The 12,033-nt window shown below is 35.6% G+C and overlaps 1 pseudogene; it reads right to left on the bottom strand.

Annotated features, from left to right (window-relative positions):
- LOC104728646 overlaps positions 6,257 to 12,033 on the bottom strand; it is a 6,480-nt pseudogene continuing 703 nt past the window's right edge.

A 12,033-nucleotide genomic window follows, 5' to 3' on the forward strand; every position in this document is an offset into this window, starting at 1 on the left:
GTTCTGGTAAAAAAAGAAGAAAAAAGTCTTGGTGAGGAAGACGCCTTGGAAAAAAAAAAAAAAAAAAAAAAAAAAAAGCGATAGGGAAGCGTGAGACCTGTGGGTATGACACGTGTCGGCGGAAGGTTCTGCGCTCTGTAACACGCGACAGAACGGTGTTTAAAACGGTGGTCTTTATTTAATAGTGGGATTAGGTTTATTGATTTTCCTTTACACCGGAATACATAAATCATCAAAGGGAAAGTCAAATAATATTTGAGACTGTATTTATAGCATGTTTTCTTTGTTCAATACGACTAGACAATCTCAAAATTAAAATTTTGGTCATTTTTAGAATTTAAAATATCCTCCCAATAAGGTGCAATAAAAATATATATATAACGGTAATTAAATTCTTCGATAATTAACATAGTGTTTGCGTTTGTAAATATATATATACAATATAGTTACTCATGTTGTACAACATCTTACAATATTAATTCAAAAGTACAAATATAAAACTAACCTTAAAATATGTAAATAATTACATTCAATTGTTATTAAAAAAACTTAATTTAGATTAAATAATTAATTAAATAAATATTCTAATAAAAAAACGAAAATAGGGGAAACATCAAATAAAATAAATTATAGAAAAGAAAAAAAAATCTGTTAGAATCAAAACTAATTTGTACTTAAAAAAACTAACAAATAAGATTATTTTTACATGTTAGTTATATCTTTTTTACTTACTTCACAACTATAGCAAAGATTTCACAAATGTTTAAATAATTTTATTTCATTAGATGCAAATGTTTTATTGACAGGTTTTCAATAAACATTTTTAAAATACAAAAATTATAATGTAAGCAACAAATTTTTAATCACAAACCATTATAAATAACATAATAACAAAATAAATTATTATAAATTTTCATCAAAAAAAGTTCATCCCACGGTTTTCCGCGGGATAGTACCTAATGGAAAATTATTTGCGTAAACTTTACTATGACTTGTTAGTTATAAAATAATAATATAAGTTTTATTTGATTTATTTTATACATTTTATAATCTTCTACATTTAATTTACTAAGTTTCATACTCTGATTTCAACCTGGTATATAATACAATGTTAAAACCGTAAATTATATAAATTTGGTAAAAGCCATAAAACAAAACAAAACCCGTATTGAAGCGGTCGTGTTTAGAATCTTGATTTTTTATTTTATATATTATATTGAATTAAATCTACTATTTGTGATTTTTTAGATTTTAATGAGATGTCACGTCGATGTAGTGAGAAAAAAATATTAATAAATAAAATAAAATATTTCGTATTTTTAAAATATTTCGTATTTTTAAAATATTTCGTATTTTTAAAATATTTCGTATTTTTAAAATATTTCATATTTTTAAAATATAAACAATGTTGTATCTTAGTTTTAAAATATATCTATTAATCTATTATTGACCAATATAGAGATGAAAATATTCAATTTTAGTTTTATAAATAAAATTAAGTTTTATATTTGTTTTATATAGTTTGTTATTGTTTCCTAAGATTTCTCAAACAATAAATGAAATATGATAAATACTTTTATTAAATAATTTCGAAAATATTATTTTATTATTTTATAAATTAATATAAGCTTTTTTGTTACTTATTAAATTAATTAAAATGCAATGATATTTTTTGTAATATGCCACATAATAATAAAATTAAAGTTCTAGCAATATTTGCTTAAATAAGTGTATAGAGATTGATGTGTCTATATTTTATAGATTTTAACCATAGTTGTTTACAATTGTTTTGATTCTTTTATTGAGTCAAAGTGTGTTTTTAGAGGCTTTTTAGTCTTTTATGAGTCCGTACAGGTTTTAGGATACTTTGGAAGAAAATTGAGTGTTTTGGGATGAAAAAATGCATCTACAGCCAATTTGGTGAAGACTGATCAGACTAGCAAGCAGATGGAGCAAACACAGAAAAAGTATTCCGGATCGACTGATCCTCATTCGGGATCGACCAGTCCCGTGTCCGACGCAACTTTTCCTTTTTCGTTTTAAACCGAATTTTAGGGTTTTGTTTTAGTATTTAGGCACGAGGCTCGACCTCTAGAAAGACAACTTTTATTCTACGCAGCTTTTGAGTACTTGTAAGCTTTGGAGAAGATTTCTGAACCCTTTTTATTTTCTCTTTGCAATTCAATTATGTTTTCTTCATTTTTGATTTGTTGTTTCTGTTTCTCTATGTCTGAGTAGTCTACCTATTGGGTTTCAGATTTCAAAGGGGTTTATGATTCTCTAATGATGGTGTTCTAGATTTGGGGGTTGATCTATTTTGTTCTTCACCTATTGTTGTTATTAAAGCTTAAGCTAGATCGATCACCTAGACTAAGATCTTAGGTTTAATTCATCGTGGCACCAAAAGTGTTGTTGAGTTGTTAGAAAAGAACTTAGGTGAGCAAGGTGATCCTTAGCCAACAAAATTTGAAGTTAAGGCACCTTGTAAACAGATCAAACTTAAACTTTTATTGCTTGCTTGGTTTGCTAGATCCAAACAACGGTTTAGGGTCTAGTCAATTCGTTGCATAGATAGCTAACGTTGCGGAAGTAGGTTAGTTTTACAACAGTGATTTGAGTTCGTCTAATGCATCCCCATCTAACCACCTTAGTCCGAGATTATATTCTCCATAGATTCCTTGTACCCAATATATCCTTTTTGATTTAAAACAACTTATTTACTTTCTTTTTACTAGTTACTTGAAACACAAACATCCTATTTTGTCTTAGCTATATCTGATCTTCATAATTCTATAGTGCCATTACTTGGTCTCTGTAGATATGATCCTGAAGTGTTACGACGACACCACTAGATTGTGGTTGAGTGCACATTAGGTTTTAATTGACCTTTGATCAGAGATATATGTTATATTGTATGGGTTCTTACAATACAATTATAAATAAAGTCATAAAGGACATAATATTGGGAATTGGTACGCTTGTCCCATAGTTTTTTATCTAAGGATTGCATTTTCGTATTTCACACGTGTTTAGGGAGGCTAATCGTCTTGCTGATGGATTAGCGAACTATATTTTTTCGTTGCCTTTAGGTTTTCATATGTTAACTAATACTTTGGATGTTGTTCAGTCCATAGTTTTGGAGGATGCTAATGGGTCTGCTTACCCGAGATTTGTAATAGTGTAGTACTTGATTTTTATTTATTTTACTTTGTGGAAGGCAAAAGCCTTCCGCTCTCCTACCAGAAAAAATATATTGGGAATTGGTATGACGAATAAATGAACAACAAGAAAATTTGTAAGTAAACTTTATAAATAAAGTTGTAAAGGACATCATTAAGTTAAATACAAAAAAACCTGAATGATATTTTTCTTTAGAATAAATAAATATTAGAATAGAAACCATTTAAAGTAGTGGTAATTAATTTGATTATATTCTTTGTAGTCAAATTAATTATATTGTTTTTAGTAGACTTAAACCACACCTCAATGGCATTGTTTCCGAGGATCAAGCAGCTTTTATCCTCGGTCGATTAATCGAAAACAATGTGATGTTGGCGCACGAATTAATGCATTCTCTAAAGATTCGGAAGCGAATCTCTCAGTCTTAAATGGCAGTTAAGACGGATTTAAGCAAAACTTATGACAGAGTTGAGGGGAACTTCCTCGAAACAACCTTAAAACTATTTGGTTTTTGTGATAAATGGATAGGATGGATTATGGCAATTGTGTGCTCTGTTAGCAATTATTTTTTGATCGATGGAGCTCCATTTGGTAATATTATACCTCAACGAGGGATCCGCCAAGGTGATCTATTATCACCATATCTTTTCATCCTATGTTCTGATATCTTTAGCCATCTTATTAACTCAAAAGTTTCAGAGAGGATGATTAGAGGGATTCAAATTGGAATTAGGGTTCCGCCTATCACACATCTGCAGTTTGCAGATGATTCACTCTTTTTTTGTCAAGCTAATAAGAAGAAATGACAAGCTTTAAGAGATGTCTTTGATGTTTATGAGTACTATTCAGGCCAGAAGATAAATACATCAAAATAAATGATAACTTTCGGCTTAAGAGTATATGGGTCCACTCAAGACAGACTGAAACATGTTTTGGGCATAGCGAATCATGGAGGAGAGAAGAAATATTTGGGTCTACCAGAACAGTTTGGTCTCAAGAAAAATGAAATGTTTGGCTTCATTATAGACCGAGTGCAGAAACACACGTCAAGCTGGAGTCCAAAACCGCTCTCCCCTGCCGAAAAAGAGATAATGCTAAAATCTGTTGTTATCTCAATGTCAGTCTATGAATTATCGTGTTTTAAGCTTCCAAAGGGGGTTACATCAGAAATAGAGTTGCTTTTAATGAACTTCGGGTGAGAAAGAAGCTCGAATCACCATGGAATTTCTTGGATTGCATGGAATAAACTAAAATTATCAAAGAATGAGGGTGGATTAGGATTTAGAGATTTGGAAAAATTCAATGACACTTTAATTGCAAAACAAGCATGGCGCCTAATACATTATCCAAACTCTTTGTGTTGACGGGGTGATGAAAGCTCGTTATTATAAAGATGATTTCATTCTTGATGCTAAACAACACAAAAACCAATCCTATGGCTGGTCTTCTCTTTTAGTTTGAGAATGAGAAATAAGAGTGTGAAGTGAGCTAATTGGGATGGTCTGAAGACCCCATGACCTAGGTTCAAAAGGAAAACTAAATCAAGCTGAATCTGCTACAAGCACTAAGAGACTGTTGTCTTTTCCCAGTTCCTAAACTGATGTAAACTGCTTCTTGTATGTTAGAGGTTAAGCATATGCTTTTAATGATTTGAAATCTTGGTTTGTAAAATATTTGAAATACTTTCAGGATATTTCTTTAAATACAAGCAGCTATTAAAATCACCTTGTGAGTGTGAAATGGGGCCGTTTCTAGGAGAATATGTAAGGTTATACTCTCTAAGTTCACTCATGATTAACTAGGCATGCTCAAGGCCACAATGAACACAATAGAGAACCTCGTTTTACTAGAAAACGAAGTTGTGTTATACTTGCTGTCTAAGTTTACATACAACTCTGGATGGTTCAAGGCATCATGTTCACCATCAAGCCGAGTAAACTCGACAGGTATAACAATGAGTCGGTTCAAGGTTGAAAAGCGCCACCAACTCAGATATAGTTAGTTTTCGCATTTACTCTTGAAGGCTCGTCTAGTCTACCTAGTAGTGTCAGTCTATAGGGTTAGTTCTGTCATCATATGTTTAGACTTATTTCTATTCATGTGGGGGATTTTTGGAACTGAATTTTCAAAAATAAGTTTCTCAAAATTGCAGGTTTTGGGACAGTGACTTTCGGCGGCTTTCCGGCTAAATTCCGGTCAAATGGCTGAACGGAATTGTCGGGTCAATAGTGCAATGGAAATCTGGTAACGAGTACTACAAGATGGTATACTCATACGTCCAAAACGGAGTCGATTTGAATGAGAAATAAGAGTGTGAAGTGAGCTAATTGGGATGGTTTGGGAAATATCCCACATCGGAAATATGACTGATTTTTCACCTATATATATGGTTTCACACTCATCTAATTTCAAAAGTTTGTAGAAGGAAGAGAGAAGGTTCCCACACGCATGCCAAACCGAACCAAACCGGGTCGGGTTGGGTGCGGGCCATGGGTCGTGGGCTCTTGGGATCTTGGGAATTCTAGCCTCGCTGAGAATGTTTTGGATCGCTTCAGGCCCACTTATTTTTTGGAAAGACTTGGCGTGAACTCCAAGTAACTTAGGCACTACTCCAAGGAACTTGCGGAGTACTCCACGAATATTCTCGCGAGACACACCTCCTCCCACTACATATAGAGGCGCAGCCTCTCATTATTTCACACACTCAAAAACATAAAGACTCCTAGTTCCTAAAGACCACCGCCCCTTCTTCTTCTCTCTCTTTTTTCGTCCAAGTAAGTTCTTAGCTTAGTAGTCTCGACAGTATAACGTAGATCTGTTCGCATCAATTCTATTACTGGTGTGCTACAGTAATAGTTCGTGATCGGTTGTATCCTGGGATTCATAAATCGTAATTTTCCAAAAGCACTTACGACCGATTTATTGAATTAAGGAAAGAGATTTCATATCTCGCATGCGTGATTTATTTTATGCTTTAATATTCTATCGTTGTAATTCCTTTCTAATTTCGTTTATTTAATAGATTCGCATATTTTCTCAATTTGATGTTTACGCTGCCAACAAATTCATGACTACATTACCAGCAATATATATGCAGCTGGTCTGAGTTATGAATGCTCAGCACAGCCTTGCAACGGTATATATCCATCTCCAATTTCTTATCCCTCAGAATTTCCTCTATCCATGAACGAACCTGTCAATCCGAGAACAAGTTGGTGTGTAACAAAGTACACTATTTTCTTAACTAGTTATCCAAGAATGTTTAATAAATTTGCTACCTTATCGAGGTTTATAGGTTGCGGCTCGCTGATGCATAGAGCCCTTACTCCACTATCATGAAGATCTATCGTGTTAATGATTTATTTGCTTCCAGCAGTGATTCCACATGACTAACATGCTAATTTCTTGAGTGAACAGGGAAAAAAAGATCAGCTTTTACAGAAAAAAAAACATAAGTAGTACACGAACAAAGAAGAGAAATTTCATAGACTTAACAGTTGAATCATATGCCTGGCAGTTTAATATATTGGACAAATCAACTTGGCACCTAACAGATCGTATCACATTAGCGTGCGAGTAGATGGAATGAATCTCCTTCTCCAATTCATCAGACTCCTCTTGAGAAATCAAGTCCACCTTGTTCATTATTATTGTGTCCTACAATACAAACCCAAAACAAATCTTGTCACGGAAGATGCAGAATGCGATAAGTTAGTTTACCAAATTGGTTGAGTCACAATATGACTACTGCAAATGCTATTTGATTAAAAGCCTCGGGAAACGAGGATGAGTCAAGGCGCTCATTTAGCTGAAAATGAAGATTTTTTGCATCCACAACCTGTTCAAGCAGCTAAGTCTGTAAAGGCATTAGGAAATAAATTTCTAAGGACTAAATTACTAGAACCAGGGAGAGAGTATGCAACTTGAGACATATGCTATAAAGAAGTAACCAGAAAAAAAAAGAGAATCCCTAGCTATAAGCATATAAATGATGAAGAGACCTAAATGTTAGGAACTGGTCAAAGCTTGAATAAGTCTTCGTGTTTGAAGCAAGTCGTTTTCGAGTTTATAGGTTCCATTAGTTCTGAATAAGTTAGATTTGGCAAGTCTTACGCTTGTGCTAGTTTGTAGGAGTTATCGTTTTGTTTTGATTCCTGCAATCAAGTCTCCCTTATATAAAGGAGCAGGTATGTTCTTTTACATTATCAATTAGAAAGCTTTGATCAATCTCTTTTGTTTATCCAATTTTAAGAATTGGTATCAGAGCATCATCACAAAAGAGACCTGAGAGATATCCGAGAGAGGAGTGAGAAGAACAAGAAATTCAGCTGTGAGATAGCAGTAACAGTGGAAAAGGTTTTGTCTTTCCCGCTATCCCACGGTTTGATGGCTACTATGACCATTGGGCTCGTTTGATGGAGAATTTCAGCCGTTCGAAAGAGTATTGGGATCTCATAGAGAATGGGATCAGTACGTGTGACGGGGTTCCGACCGGAGCTGAACAGAAAGTGATCGATAAGCAGAAGTTAAAGGATCTAAAGCTCAAGAACTTCTTTTATCAATCCACTGATAGAGAGATTCTTGACATAATACTTAACACAGAGACAAGTAAGCAAATCTGGGAAACCATGAAGCAGAAATTCCAAGGCTCAACCAAAGTGAAGAGGGCACAGCTTCAAGCGCTACGCAAGGAGTACGCGATGCTCCAGATGAAAGAAGGGGAACGTAAACAGTTATTTTGCAAGAGCTCTTGCAATAGCAAAGAAGATGCGAGTCAACGGAGATACGCTTACGGAGAATACCATTTCAGAGAAGATCCTAAGATCTCTGACCATGATGTTCAACTACGTAGTATGCTCAATTGAAGAATCTAACAACCTAGATACACTTACACTAGATGAAAAACAAAGCAGTCTTCTTGTCTAGGAGCAACGTATGAGTGGTGATGTCAAAGAAGACCAAGTGCTGAAAGTGTCATATGAAGGCAGAGGAAGAGGATCTGCTAGAGGGAGTTATAGAGGAGGACAAGTTTGAGGAAGAAGCAACAGAGCCACCATCGAATGCTTCCGATGTCACAAGTTAGGACATTATCATTCAGAATGTCCTACTTGGGACAGCAAAGCAAACTATGCCGAGCTTGACGAGAAGGAAGAGCTCTTGCTTATGGCGTTTGTTGAAGAAGAAGGTTCACAAAGAGACCTTGTTTGGTTTTTAGACTTTGGATGCTCGAACCACATGACTAGAGATCGTAGTTGGTTTACTGATTTGGATGAGAAGCTCATGCACATTGTGAGATTGGGGAATAATGCAAGGATGAGAGTACAAGGCCAAGGAAGCGTGAAGCGGGTCTTAAAAGGAAGGAGTCATATTGTGCCAAACGTGTATTATGTCCCTGATCTCACAACAAATCTATTGAGTATAGGGCAACTACAAGAGAGGAATGAGGATTGGGGTCTAATTATGCGCACAACAATGACGGCAAACAGAATGTTTGTCTTGCTGGCGGATGCTTTAGTTGATGCTCCATCAACATCATGTTTGCAAGTCTCCAGTGACGAGTCGAATCTGTGTCACAACGATTTGGGCATCTAAACCTGCAAGGTCTACAACTTCTTTCAAATAAACATATGGTGGTGGGACTTCCAAACATCGAGAAAGTTGAAAGAGTATGTGAAGTATGCGCGAAAGGGAAACAACACAGAGAGACATTTCCTAAACAAGCTAATTGGAGAGCAACCGAGAAGCTACAACTCGTACACACAGATCTTTGTGGTCCAATCCAGCCTCTTACCATTGGAGAAAAGAGGTATATTCTTAGCTTCATTGATGATTTCAGTAGAAAAACTTGGATTTACTTGCTGAAATCGAAGAGTGAAGCGTTTTCATTCTTTCAAAGCTTTAAGTTAATGGTGGAGAATGAAGCAAGAATGAAGATAGGCTGCCTGAGAAGTGATCGTGGTGGAGAGTTCACTTCCAAAGAATTCAATGATTTTTGTGCATCACATGGAATCAAGAGACATGTCACTGCTGCATTCACGCCACAACAAAACGGTGTAGCCGAGTGAAAAAATAGAACAATCATTAATATGGTTAGATGTCTGCTCATGGAGAAGAAAATGCCCAAGAGGTTTTGGGGAGAAGGTGCAAGTTGGACAACTCACATTTTAAACAGATGCCCTACTTCTGCTGTGAAAGAGAAGACTCCTCAAGAGTGTTGGACAGGAGCTAAGCCAAACATTGGGCATCTCAAAGTATTTGGTTGTGTAGGATATGCGTATATCCCAAGCTAAAGAAGGGTGAAGTTGGATGACAGAGGTCAGAAATGTGTATTCCTTGGAGTAAGTGAAGGTTCTAAGGCATACAAGATGTTTGATCCCATAACAAACAAGGTCATCGCTAGTAGGGACGTCATCTTTGATGAAGGGTAGAGATGGAGTTGGGAAATAAGCCATGATGAAGAAGAAAATGGCGTGCTAGTTATGAATAAAGCCAGACTAGTGGCAAATGACTACTCTCAAATACATGGTGTTGATTACGGCGAGGTCTTTGCACCAATGGCGAGATGGGATACTATCAGAATGTTATTAGCTGAAGCTGCGAGAAGGAAGTGGATTGTATACCAACTTGACGTCAAAAGTGTGTTTCTTCACGGAGTGCTAAAGGAGACTGTATTTGTTGAGCAACCAGAAGGATATGTAAAAACAGGTGAAGAGCATAAGGTGTACAAGCTGAAGAAGACACTTTATGGTCTTAAGCAAGCTCCAAGAGCCTGGTACAGCAAGATCGAGGAGTACTTTACCAATCAAGGGTTCAACAAGTGCGAGAATGAACACATCTTGTTCGTCAAGAACGAATCCGGAGAAAAAATTATCATTGTAAGCCTATATGTTTATGATTTGATCTTCACTGGTAATGAATCAAGATTGTGTGACGAGTTGAAAGCTTCAATGAAGCGAGAATTTGAAATGACAGATCTGGGGAAGATGTCTTATTTCTTAGGAGTGGAAGTGGAGCAAGAAGAAGATGGTATTTTCTTATGCCAAAGAAAGTATGCTGCAGAGATGCTTGTGCGCTTTGGAATGGAGGACTACAATCCAGTGAACAATCCAATGGTTCCTGGTACAAAGTTGTCAAAGAACATGGAGGGAGAAAATGCAAATCCATCACTATACAAGCAATTGATAGGATCTTTGATGTATTTAACAGCTACAAGACCTAATATTATGTTTGCAGCATATTTCCTTAGCAGATTCATGATGCAACCAAAGTAAGCTCATCTTGTGGCTGTTAAAAGAGTTATGAGGTACATCAAAGGAACTATGCAGATGGGGCTGATGTACAAGTACAGGGATGATGGGGACGGCATTATGAAGACGTACACAGATAGTGATTTTTCAGGAGATATAGATAGTGGGAGAAGTACTTCTAGGTACGTTTTTGTGCTGAGTACTGCAGCGGTTGCTTGGAGTTCTAAGAAGCAACCAGTTGTTACTTTGTCTACTACAGAGGCAGAGTATGTTGCTGCGTCTGTCTGTGCAACTCAGTGTCTCTGGATGAAGAAGATACTTGGTGTTTTCGATCAAGCAGAGGAGGAGAATTGTGATAAGAGTTCATCAATTAAGTTATCAATGAATTCAGTCTTTCATCGAAGAACAAAACACATTAAGGTCAGATTTCATTTTCTGCGTGATCTGGTGAAGGAGAAAGAAGTTAATCTATCTCATTGTGGAACTAAAGACCAAGTAGCTGATGTCATGACAAAACCGTTGAAGCTTGAAACTTTTGAGAAGATGAGAAGTATGCTTGGAGTTCAGGAGTTGCAAAAGACGTGAAGCAAACTGGAATGTGCATTCAGTTTGGGGGAAGGAATGTTAGGAACTGGTCAAAGCTTGAATAAGTATTCGTGTTTGAAGCAAGTCGTTTTTGAGTTTATATGTTCCATTAGTTCTGAATAAGTTAGATTTGCCAAGTCTTACGCTTGGGCTAGTTTGTAGGAGTTTTGTTTTGTTTTGATTCCAGTAATCAAGTCTCCTCTATATAAAGGAGCAGTTATGTTCTTTTACATTATCAATCAGAAAGCTTTGATCAATCTCTTTTGTTTATCCAATTTTAAGAAAACTATTGTGGATAACACAATTCTATGTATTTTAATCCCTCTGTTGTGCATAAGATGATACTAGAATTATAAAAGCAATGGAAAGCTTAACAAAGGAGAAGTGAATCAGATTTAAGAGTTCACTACTCACAGTAACAATGCAGTCAAGCTTGACTTTTGATTCTAACTGTTCATCCAACCAAAGGATAGAAGTCAGTGGAGCCGGATTTGCTATACATGTAGTCTCCACAATATATGATCAAGTCTACATTTGAGAAACCAAAAGCAGAATGTCTAACAAATAAAAAATGCATTGTCTCAGTAATTGGCAACTACAACTCAGGGAAGTAATATTCCAAATAGAGGACTAAAAAGACAAACTAAAAAGAAGTACCAAAACTTCAAATTAGATTGACAATATATGCCTATGTTGTAAAGGCTTTTAAGCCTTTACCAAAGTATAGAGCTTTAGCGATAACGATCATCACAGATATCTCAATAAGTCTCTATAAATAAAGCAAAGGATCATAAATTTTGGGATTTCACTAGAGATATAAAAAAAGCACATGTCTTTTCTCTGAACAAGCTGCTCGAGAACTTGAACAATGTTATGCTTAACAATACAACAAACACAGCCATTAGCAAGCTCAACCCATTTTTCAACAATGACACCTTCTTCTCCATCGTTTATCATAACCGCTCTCAACTCCAATCTCTTCCTCAAACTCATTCAAAATAAAAAAAAAAAAAAAAAAAAA

The sequence above is a fragment of the Camelina sativa genome, chromosome 11 (genome assembly GCF_000633955.1).
Source record: "Camelina sativa cultivar DH55 chromosome 11, Cs, whole genome shotgun sequence".
Lineage (NCBI taxonomy): Eukaryota > Viridiplantae > Streptophyta > Magnoliopsida > Brassicales > Brassicaceae > Camelina > Camelina sativa.